Genomic DNA, 10,113 nt, shown 5'->3' with positions numbered 1-10,113 from the left:
GCATTATCTGCAATAGCCAAACTATGGAAACAACCTAAGTGCCCACTGACAGATAAACGGATAAAGGAGATGAAAAAAGCCATTAAAAAATGATAAAATCTTGCCATCTGAAACAACATGGATGGACCTTGAGGGTATTATGCTAAGTGAAATAAGTCAGATGGATAAAGAAAAATACTGTGTGATTTCACTCATATATGGAATCTAAAAATCAAAAACACAGATACAGAAAACAGAGTAGTGGTTACCAAAGGGAATGGGGGCAGGGGAGGGCAAAATGGTAAAGGGGGTCAACTCAGTGGTGGTTGTTGGAAACTAAACTTTGGTGGTGGGCACACTGCAGTGTATACAGAAGTTGAAATATAATATTGTACACAGAAAACTTATATAATGTTATTAAACAATAAAAAACAACATTTTCTTAAAAAGGAAAAACTAAAAAAAGAACTCATGCTTGCAGACCCCCTGCTTGCATAAATCCCTTTTACGGCTCTGGTAGGAGCCCTAGAAATATGGTCACATGTGTGTTCACAGGCTTTTGTAAACATTTCTATATTAAGGTATTTTACTTGAATTGGTTTAGATCACTATTTTCACACTTTGCCACGTGTAGGATATCGTTGGAGCAGCACTGGACATCGTAGGGATCCATTTCAGAAGAAGCTTATTTGGAATTACACTATTTTAACTGCAATATGGAAAGATAATGAACATTCCAATAAAAAAAACCTGAGAAATTACAGACTCTGATCTGGACTTATGAATGGTAGCTTCTTTTCTCATGTTTAATTAATAAACAGAAGAGAAGAGTCAGATAAAATGGATTATAAAGTGAAGGCACCAAAGCAATGAAATTATAAATACTTTTATATAGAGAAGCAAACGTGACCCCCCAACGATTAGATCACATAAAAGTAGCGGTTCATTAAGAGGAAAATCTCCCTTTAAAATGAAAGTAATGAATAGACTCTTAAATTGTTTGAGAATTCTCCTTAATGAAGAGGCATGAAACATGAGAAGACATTGAAAAAAATTAAATTTCTTGCTGATCTGATGCAAATATTGACATCAATGTAAATAACATAAAATTTTCATGTGCCACTGAATAGAGGACATTGGCAACAAATTGGTTATGTATGTAGTTATTTCAAAACATATTTAAGTTATTGCATGAGAAAACTTGAAATGCTCAGTAATCTTGCAACATATGCATAAAAGAAGTTTGATAAAGTTTTTTGAGATCACTTATAAAACATGGTATTATCTGCAATGAGCTGTAAAGCAGAAGGAAAATTCCCTGAACTTCTACATCTACTATATTGTTACTACTAATAACAATAGTTTTTAAGCAACCGTACTAGAGAAAGTACTGAATTATCTTTCTAGTCTCTTTATAGAAGACAGTACAAAAAATTCCTATGTGAAGAGGCATTTTAAGGAATCAATATACAGCCAAAAATGCATGGAAAAGCATTATAAAGGTGTAACAGACAGCTAATTAATAACAATACTATTTTGCATTTATAATGTTTGTGTTGCCAACGTTTAAAGTATATATTTGCCATGATACATTTTCTCATTTAAATAAAGGCTTCATTTCATATTTAATATTTTATTCACAATTTTGTATTCTTTCTCCTAAGGAGCCCACCTCCAAATCACATCAACTGACACCATTAAAGCTGAATCTTATATGCACCCCAATGTTCACTGCAGCACTATTTACAATAGCCAAGACATGGAAGCAACCTACATGTCCATCAACAGATGAATGGATAAAGGAGATGTGGTACATATATATTCAATGGAATATTACTCAGCCATGAAAAAGAATAAAATAATGCCATTTGCAGCAACATGGATGGACCTAGAGATTATCATACTAAGTGAAGTAAGCCAGACAAAGGCAAATACCATATGACATCACTTATATATGGAATCTAAAAAAAAGATACAAATGAACTTATTTACAAAACAGAAATAGACCCACAGATATAGAAAACAGACTTATGGCTACCAAAGGAGAAAGGGAAGGGAGGGATAAATTAGGAATTTGGGATTAACATATACACACTAATATATATAAGATAGATAAGCAACAAGGACGTACCGTATAGCACAGGGAACTATACTCAATACTCTGTAATAAGCTATAAGGGAAAAGAATCTGAAAAAGAATAGATATACATATATATGTATACTGAATCACTTTGCTGTACACCTGAAACCAACACATTTTAAATCAACTATACTTCAATGAAAAACTTAAAAATTAAAAAAAAACAAAACTGAATCTATCTCAGGGAGAGACTCACATCAACCACAGTGAGAACAAATGGATTGAAGTGTCACCAGATTTCTAAGGACTATAAGAATGGGGAGCTCAGATGAGGAACACAAGAAAGGAATTCACAAAAATGGGAATGGTGGTTTTTCACTGCTATGTGAAAGAGAACAAAGGAGATAATACTAAGGACATAATGATAAAGTTGAATCTTTGAATAGTAAGACTTTAAAAAAAATTTCAATCAAATATTTAAGTTTTCTCATTCACACAGATCACTAAACTAAATGATCACCAGAGAAACCAAACATTGGCCATCTTTATCTTTAGACACCTGGAAAGAGCCCACAGCATTTTTTTTTCCAGCATCAGCAGACATCCAATGCCATTACATTAATTGATTCCTGCTGTAAACAGATGAAAACAACACAAGGACCATTTGCTGCAGATCCAAACTAAGCTCCACATCACCAGCTCACTGAGCCCAGTTGGCTCATTATAAACTCTTTATTTAGATTAAGAACATACAAAACATTTAGGGACATCCAAGGACTTTAAGAACAATCCATTAGCAAACCGGTCACTAGAATCCCCATATATTGCATTAAAATGAGAAAATGAAAAGAAATTCAGTATAGAAGCCCCAAATTTCAAAACATATCTTGAAATTTCCCAAGGAAGGATGACAAAAAATAATTTAGTTTTTCCACTGAAAGCCTATTCAAGACAGTACTTAGCCACTCAAATTCTGTTCTCCATTCTCAATTTCTCAGACCCCCCACAGGTATCTTGGTGAAGATACCTATGGGAAAATCCAAACTGGTAATATTGGAAAGATTGTACATACTCCTAATAGTGAATATATTTTATAACAGCTTTTACATCATGCCCCATTAGGTTTTGGGTTTTTTTTTTACACTAGTCTGACATGACAGTGTAATTCCCTGTTAAATGTTATAATAGCAAGGATGAGTAATAATTCAACATGATGCTAATGTAGCACAAGTTTAAACTGCTAATTCAATGAAGCTCTCATTTTGTTTTACATTGCTCTAATCATTGTAATTCTTGAAGAAAAATATTAGAATCATGTAAAGACGAAAAGAATCATGGCAAGAGTTCCTACCTGTTTCTTGTTCTTGCCTAAATGTACGTCTTCGGAAGGAAGTGGTTCTCTGGCTTCAGTATCACCACTTATCAAAGGAGAAACTCAGGAATAGTCCAGAAAGCTTTTCAGAAAACTTTGCTCCAGGTATGAATAGTGTTGATTTCCCCCTCACTCTTCTGATTCCTTTAATATGAGAAAAATAAATTATCAAGTCTGTTCTCATGCTGTAAAACCCCTTTCAGACTTTCTCTCTCTTCCTTTCCCAAATTTTATTATAGTACTACAGGGTATATGCCTAGCTCCGAGCATTTCTCCTCACCTACAGTTTGTAATATATCAAATCCTTATCGTGTTCTCCCACCATTGTAACGATCACACACACACACACACACACACACACACACACACACACACACACACCCCTTAACCCTGTCACTCATCTACTCAAAAAACTTAGAAGCTTCCCATTGCTTCTGGCTTTTAAGGGACTATAGAATTTCAGATGGTTACATCTAAAAACAGCTTATATATACAGATACATATATATATATATAAAACAGAACATAACGTATAAGTGTGTGTATATGTGTGTATATAAATTTAAAACAGCTGCTACTTAATCCAAGTAGCTGTGCAACATTTGAGAAATATTTTTCTAAGTGTTTGCATGTGGAAATCAGGATACCAAGAGTTTCCTACTTCGTAATACTAGTGCACGTGTTGGAAAAGGTGATGTTTGTAACGTGCTCCTCACAGTGAGTGGAAGTCGTGTGGAACATAATGTTCAATTTTTGGAGTTTTAATAAAGTTGACTAATTTTCTTATAAGTGCTATTGATACTGGCCCTGTGAATTGTCTAAAATACAATTTCCTCAAATGTTATATTGGTAAATTCAGACTAATTTTATGATTTGTAAGGATTATTGGATATTAAGACATTGCTCAATGCCTATTATATGTGTTTGAATTTTTTTTTTCAATTTGTATTTGATTTTGCTTATGATGTTACTTTTGCTGGGAAGATGATTTTATCATGTATATTTCGATGGAGCTATATACTCTTATATCTTCTAGGTTTCCTACCATGCTCAAAGTGGGTGAAACTTGTATAATATTGAAGATTAAGTAATTATTCAATGATTACTGCTTATTTCGTATTTATTTAATTAAAATTTTGGAGCCATCTGTACCTGATTTTAGTCAAAGTATCCCACCTCATAATCTTCCTCTGAAGTGCTAGCTTCTTGTCCCAAAATTATTAATTGGACAGATTTCTTCACCATAGTGATTGTGAAGTACATATTTTAAGTTCCCAAGTATTTATTATTAGACTCTCTAGTTCAATTCATTAATCTGCTTTAATTGTGTTTAATACCAACTTTTAAATGTCATACAACTAGATTTCTTCCATTACTCACATTTTATAGGATTTTATATCCTTTTGGATAATCTTTAGTAGTGTTTTTCAGTCTCTTCCCTCAATATCTCCTCTCACCTTGTGGTTATCATAATTCTTATTATATTGTAGATGCAATAATATTATAGATATTTTTATTTTAGAAAAAAACCAGACATGTTTATAACAGTCTTCTTTGTCTAAAATAAAATATGTTTTAATTTTCCCATTGTTCCTTTTCTTTCGCTCAAATATATTAGTTAATTTTTATATGGGTCCTGCATATTTCTTTTTGTTTTTGTTTTTGTTTTTTTGTTTTTTTGCGGTAAGCGGGCCTCTCACTGTTGTGGCCTCTCCCGTTGCGGAGCACAGGCTCCGGACACGCAGGCTCAGCGGCCATGGCTCACGGGCCCAGCCGCTGCGCGGCATGTGGGATCTTCCCGGACTGGGGCACGAACCCGTGTCCCCTGCATTGGCAGGCGGACTCTCAACCACTGCACCACCAGGGAAGCCCCTGCATATTTCTTTTTAATATTTTTACTGGATGATTTATATTTTTGATGTTAGGTCAAAGGGACTCTTTCATTTGATGATATGCTTAAAATGACTCATATACAGGAAATTAATTTTTTAAACTTTAATATCATTAGACTTGTCACTGAATTATCATATTTCAACTATTTTATCAAGCTGACACCACTATATAATATCACCATATTCAACTGCGTTTTCTGAAATTAATAATTATTCTCAAATATGATATCTGCATCTCTTATTGTACTCATTTGTTTATTAAGCATTTCCAACATGAAAACATAAGTTCTAACTGTTCTGCAGTTATTTATGGTATTTTTGATGTATCAAATATTCAATTTTTACATTGTCAGATCTATCTTTTCCTGTTTGTTTTATGATGAAAGGAATCTCTTAAACATGATGATCTGACAATTTTTTCCAATTTTTCAAACAGTTAAATGATTGTACAACATGATTTATTGAATAATTTACCCTTAACTCACTGACTTGCAAAGCCATGCTTTATATACATTAATTAATCCTCTACTAATTTCAATGTGCTACATATTGATTTAAAGATACTGGGCCAGACTCATGCTATATTTTATTCTTATTTTCCAAAAGCTATTAAAATAAATTAATTCATTACCATTTTTGCTGGAAAGCAAAACGCAGACTTCTCTGTGTTTCAAAAATTGTGCAAAATTCCTAAAAGATGGAAAGAAGATAGGAGTTCATTGATTAATACACAAAAATGTTTGCCTCCTACTTAAAGATGTAGGGAGTAGGAGGTCATTTGTTTGGGTTCCCCTAGAGGTGAACTATCCCCTGCATATTCTCCCTCTTGCCTCGTGGGTACTGACAGTAGAGTTAAGATGTCTTCAATGAAAGACTTCAATTTATTGATCAGAAAGATCAATAAATGGGAGCATTTGTGTCAGTGTCCCAATGTTTGATAAACTGGACGTGCATGTATGCAAATAAGATCCGTCAAGGATTCCCACGTATCAGCATAACTTTCCCTTTTCCAGAACCATGGGAAACAGATCAGTAGCAAAACCTACTGCTCCCCAAAGGCTGATTGTATGAGCAGCAATTGTTGGCACAGACTGACAATCCAAAGCACATACTGAATCAACAACCATTCAAGGAGAGTTATTCCAGGAAAGGAAGAGATAACAAACTTAATGAAATAAAGTATTTATAGCTAAGACCACAGCATTGAGGTGACAAGGAGAAAAAGACTTTTGAATACGTATGGGGATTGTTGATAATATTGCACTATCCAAATTTTTTTACAGTAGGATATGAAAGTTAAATATTAGATATTTTAATATATATAGCATTAAATATAGAGAAGTTATTTAAAATATGTAAGATATGCTTAGCTAAAGAACAAATTAGTAAATTAAAAAACTGAACTTTGATATTTTCCTAAAAAGAAAAACAGAAATAAATGAAAATATGAGATATGTAATTATAAAAGGGTTAGAAGACATGGAATACCAGTTCAGTAGTCATGATATTTAATAAAAATTTTAAAGGAATCTGCTTTTAAAAGACTAAAGAGGAGGAAAGATTAAAGGATATAACAATTTTTTCTGATAATATAGCAGGTTAAGTTACTCGCACCAACATTCCATTACAAAAAGAGTAAAATAAAATTAAAACAAAAGAATAGAATACTTTACAAGCATCAATAAGCCAACAAGAGGGAAGGCTGAAGGAAAATGAGGAGTGATTATTAATGGCTACAGAGTTTCTTTTATGGGGAGGAGTTTGATGAAAAGTTTCTAAAATCGATTGTGGTAAAGTTTGCAAAACTCTGTAAATATACTAAAAGCCACTGAATTACAGACTTTAAATTAGCAAACTGTAAGGCATATAAATTATATTTCAACAAAGTTGTTACATGATAAAGAAAAGAAAGTTAATAGGATAATATGCAGGGAGAGCAAGAAAAAATGAGTAAAGGACAATCATGATAGACAGCTGAGAATAACTCCAAATAGATTCCTAGTAAGAAAAAAGAAATAAATTGTGATTAAAGCAGTATTTTAAGAGAAAAGGCAAAGAATTTTCCAAAACAGATAAAAACACCAAAAGAAAGACTTCACAAGGCCAATGAATCCCAAATAAGATGTAATAAAAGGAAAATCATAACTAAACCCATCATAATGAAACTGCAGCTACCCGTGACAAAGATAAATTTTTGAAAGACATTAGAGGAGGGAAGAATACAACTTCTTTTTTTCTTCCAGTTTTACTGAGATATAACTGACATAAAGCACTAAGTTTAAGGTGTGTACAGCATAATGAATGACTTACATGCATCATGAAACGACTGTCACCTCTCAATTTCACTCATCCCTCCACTGCCCTCCCCTCTGGCAATAACCTATCTATTGTCTCTATCTATGACTGTTTCTGTTTTGTTATGTTTGTTTCATTTTTTTTAGACTCCATATATAAGTGAAATCATATGGCATTTTTCCTTCTCTGTCTGACTTATTTCACTTAGCATAATAGCCTTTAGGTCCATCCATGTTGTCGAAAATGGCAAGATTTAATTCTTTTTTTATGGCTGAGCAATATTCAGCCATAAAAAGACAACACAAAGAGGTTGTCTTTTCCCCACTGTATATTCTTGCCTCCTTTGTCATAGATTAGTTGACCATATAAGTGTGTGTTCACTTCTGGGCTGTCTGTTCTGTTCCATTGCTTTATGTGTCTGTTTTTGTGCCAGTACCATTCTGTTTTGATGACTGTAGCTTTGTAGTATAGCTTGAAATCAGGGTGCCTGATAGCTCCAGCCTTGTTTTTTCTCAAGACTCTTTTGGCTATTGATAATCTTTTGAAAATTTTAGAATTACCTGTTCTAGTTCCTGTGAAAAACATCATTGCTATTTTGACAGGGGTTGTGTTGAATCTGTAGATTGCCTTGGGCCGTATAGCCTTGAGTAACATTTAACAGTATTCTTCTAATCCATGAACACAGTGTATCTTTCCATCTGTTTGTGTTGTCTTCAATTTCTTTCATCAGTGTCTTATAGTTTTCCAAGTACAGGTCTTTTACTTCCTTAGATTTATTCCTAGGTATTTCATTCTTTTTAATGCAACTATAAATAGGAGTATTTTATTAATTTCTCTGACAGTTCTTTTTTAGTGTATTTATAGAAATGCAACACATTTCTGTATACTAATTTCATATCCTGCAACTTTACTTAAGTATATTATTTTGAAGTCACAATATTCAACTTTTAATTGTTTTAACTGTTTAATATTCAAGGTTTTAATTTTTGAGAAAACCTAGACCTAAAAAGCATGAATAATTTACCCAGTGTCTCAGAGTCATGAAATTCTTCAGGCATGGTTCAGAATTATATTATTTACATCCAATTATCTTTTTAATATAACTCATAGCTTAAAATTTTGAAGAAGAAAAAGTGAAACAAAAATTCAAAATATATGACTGATTTGTTCACACCCTGACTGTAGAATAGTACTGATTATAATGGTAGCTGTTTTCCTATTCTTCCATGAGAAATGGTATATTTTCAAGTATGGGCCCAGTTGTCCTTTCCATGTCTTTTATTCAAATATTGAATGCTCATGGTGGCACCAGGAATTTTCTGGGTGAAATTATTTATCTGACTTATCTCTACTTCCTTTTCTTTTAGCTGTAAAAGGAGAGAGGAATTCCCCCGTGTATTAGAGGTACAGATGTATAAGTAAGGTAAAAGTAGAAATTAGTTAAATATTGAGGTCCAAACAGTTATACTTATTATTTCCAAAGCACTCTCATCTATTTACCATATTCTTTCTGTGTGAGTGACGGATCTTTACATTATTCCAAACCTAAATATACTGAAATCCATTATTTACTAAAATTCAGTGTCAAATGCAGATTAGTGTTTCATCTTATATAACTTCCTGAAGGGTTTTGGAATGTGAACAGAATGATTTCAAATGGACATGTTTTCTCAGGCTAATATATACAAACACTTCCGCTAGTGTACCCCACTCCAATTTTTATCTCTATTCTTTCATACTCATCCCAGTAAACCATAATTAGAGGAACAACAGACAGTTAATAGAGGCTGCTATTTCTATGAGGATACCAAGCAATGGGCCTTGTTTGACAATTACTAGAAAAACAAACACAAAAGACTGGTCTAGATAATTTCCCAAGTTGAAAAAGAAATCAAAAAGGAAAATGGACAAATTAACACTAATCACAATTCTCTAGAACACGCTAATTTTTTAGCCTTGGGTTTATTCTACTTGGCCCAACCTCTACTGTGACAAAAACTGTCTTCTTTATGCTTTCAAATTATTTGAACATTGGTGGCTAATAATAATAGCAGGTATGGTCATTATAGTATATATCAAGGCTGATTAGGGTTTCAACAGACTTTTATTTTTCTTAATGATAAAGCCTTTAAAATGTCATTTGAAAGTGAAACGGTTTCAATAATATCATGAATGTGGAAACATTGCAATATATTATATATTCATCAATAACTAATTTTAAATCACATAAAATTCAGTCATAGTAAATCTTTTTACATACTCATTTTACTCTCCTGAAATTTGATGTGGCGTATTCGTTTACTCTATCTCTGCTTTGAACACATCTAAAAAGTGTTTTAATACACTTGACTTAAAACTGTCAAATGAGAAAAATGAAACTCTCAAAATGACGTGAAATGGTATTTAGGCTATAGCTCAGGGCAGTAAAAGTCAGCAATCACCTACTGAAGATAAAAATACCATTAGAATAAAGAGGACACTTCAATAGTTTTTACA

This window comes from Monodon monoceros, unplaced genomic scaffold (assembly GCF_005190385.1).
Source record: "Monodon monoceros isolate NGI ecotype Baffin Bay Population unplaced genomic scaffold, NGI_Narwhal_1 Super_Scaffold_3, whole genome shotgun sequence".
NCBI classification, from domain to species: Eukaryota; Metazoa; Chordata; class Mammalia; order Artiodactyla; family Monodontidae; genus Monodon; species Monodon monoceros.
The sequence above is the reverse complement of the archived record's forward strand: the minus strand, read 5'-3'. Positions refer to the sequence as shown.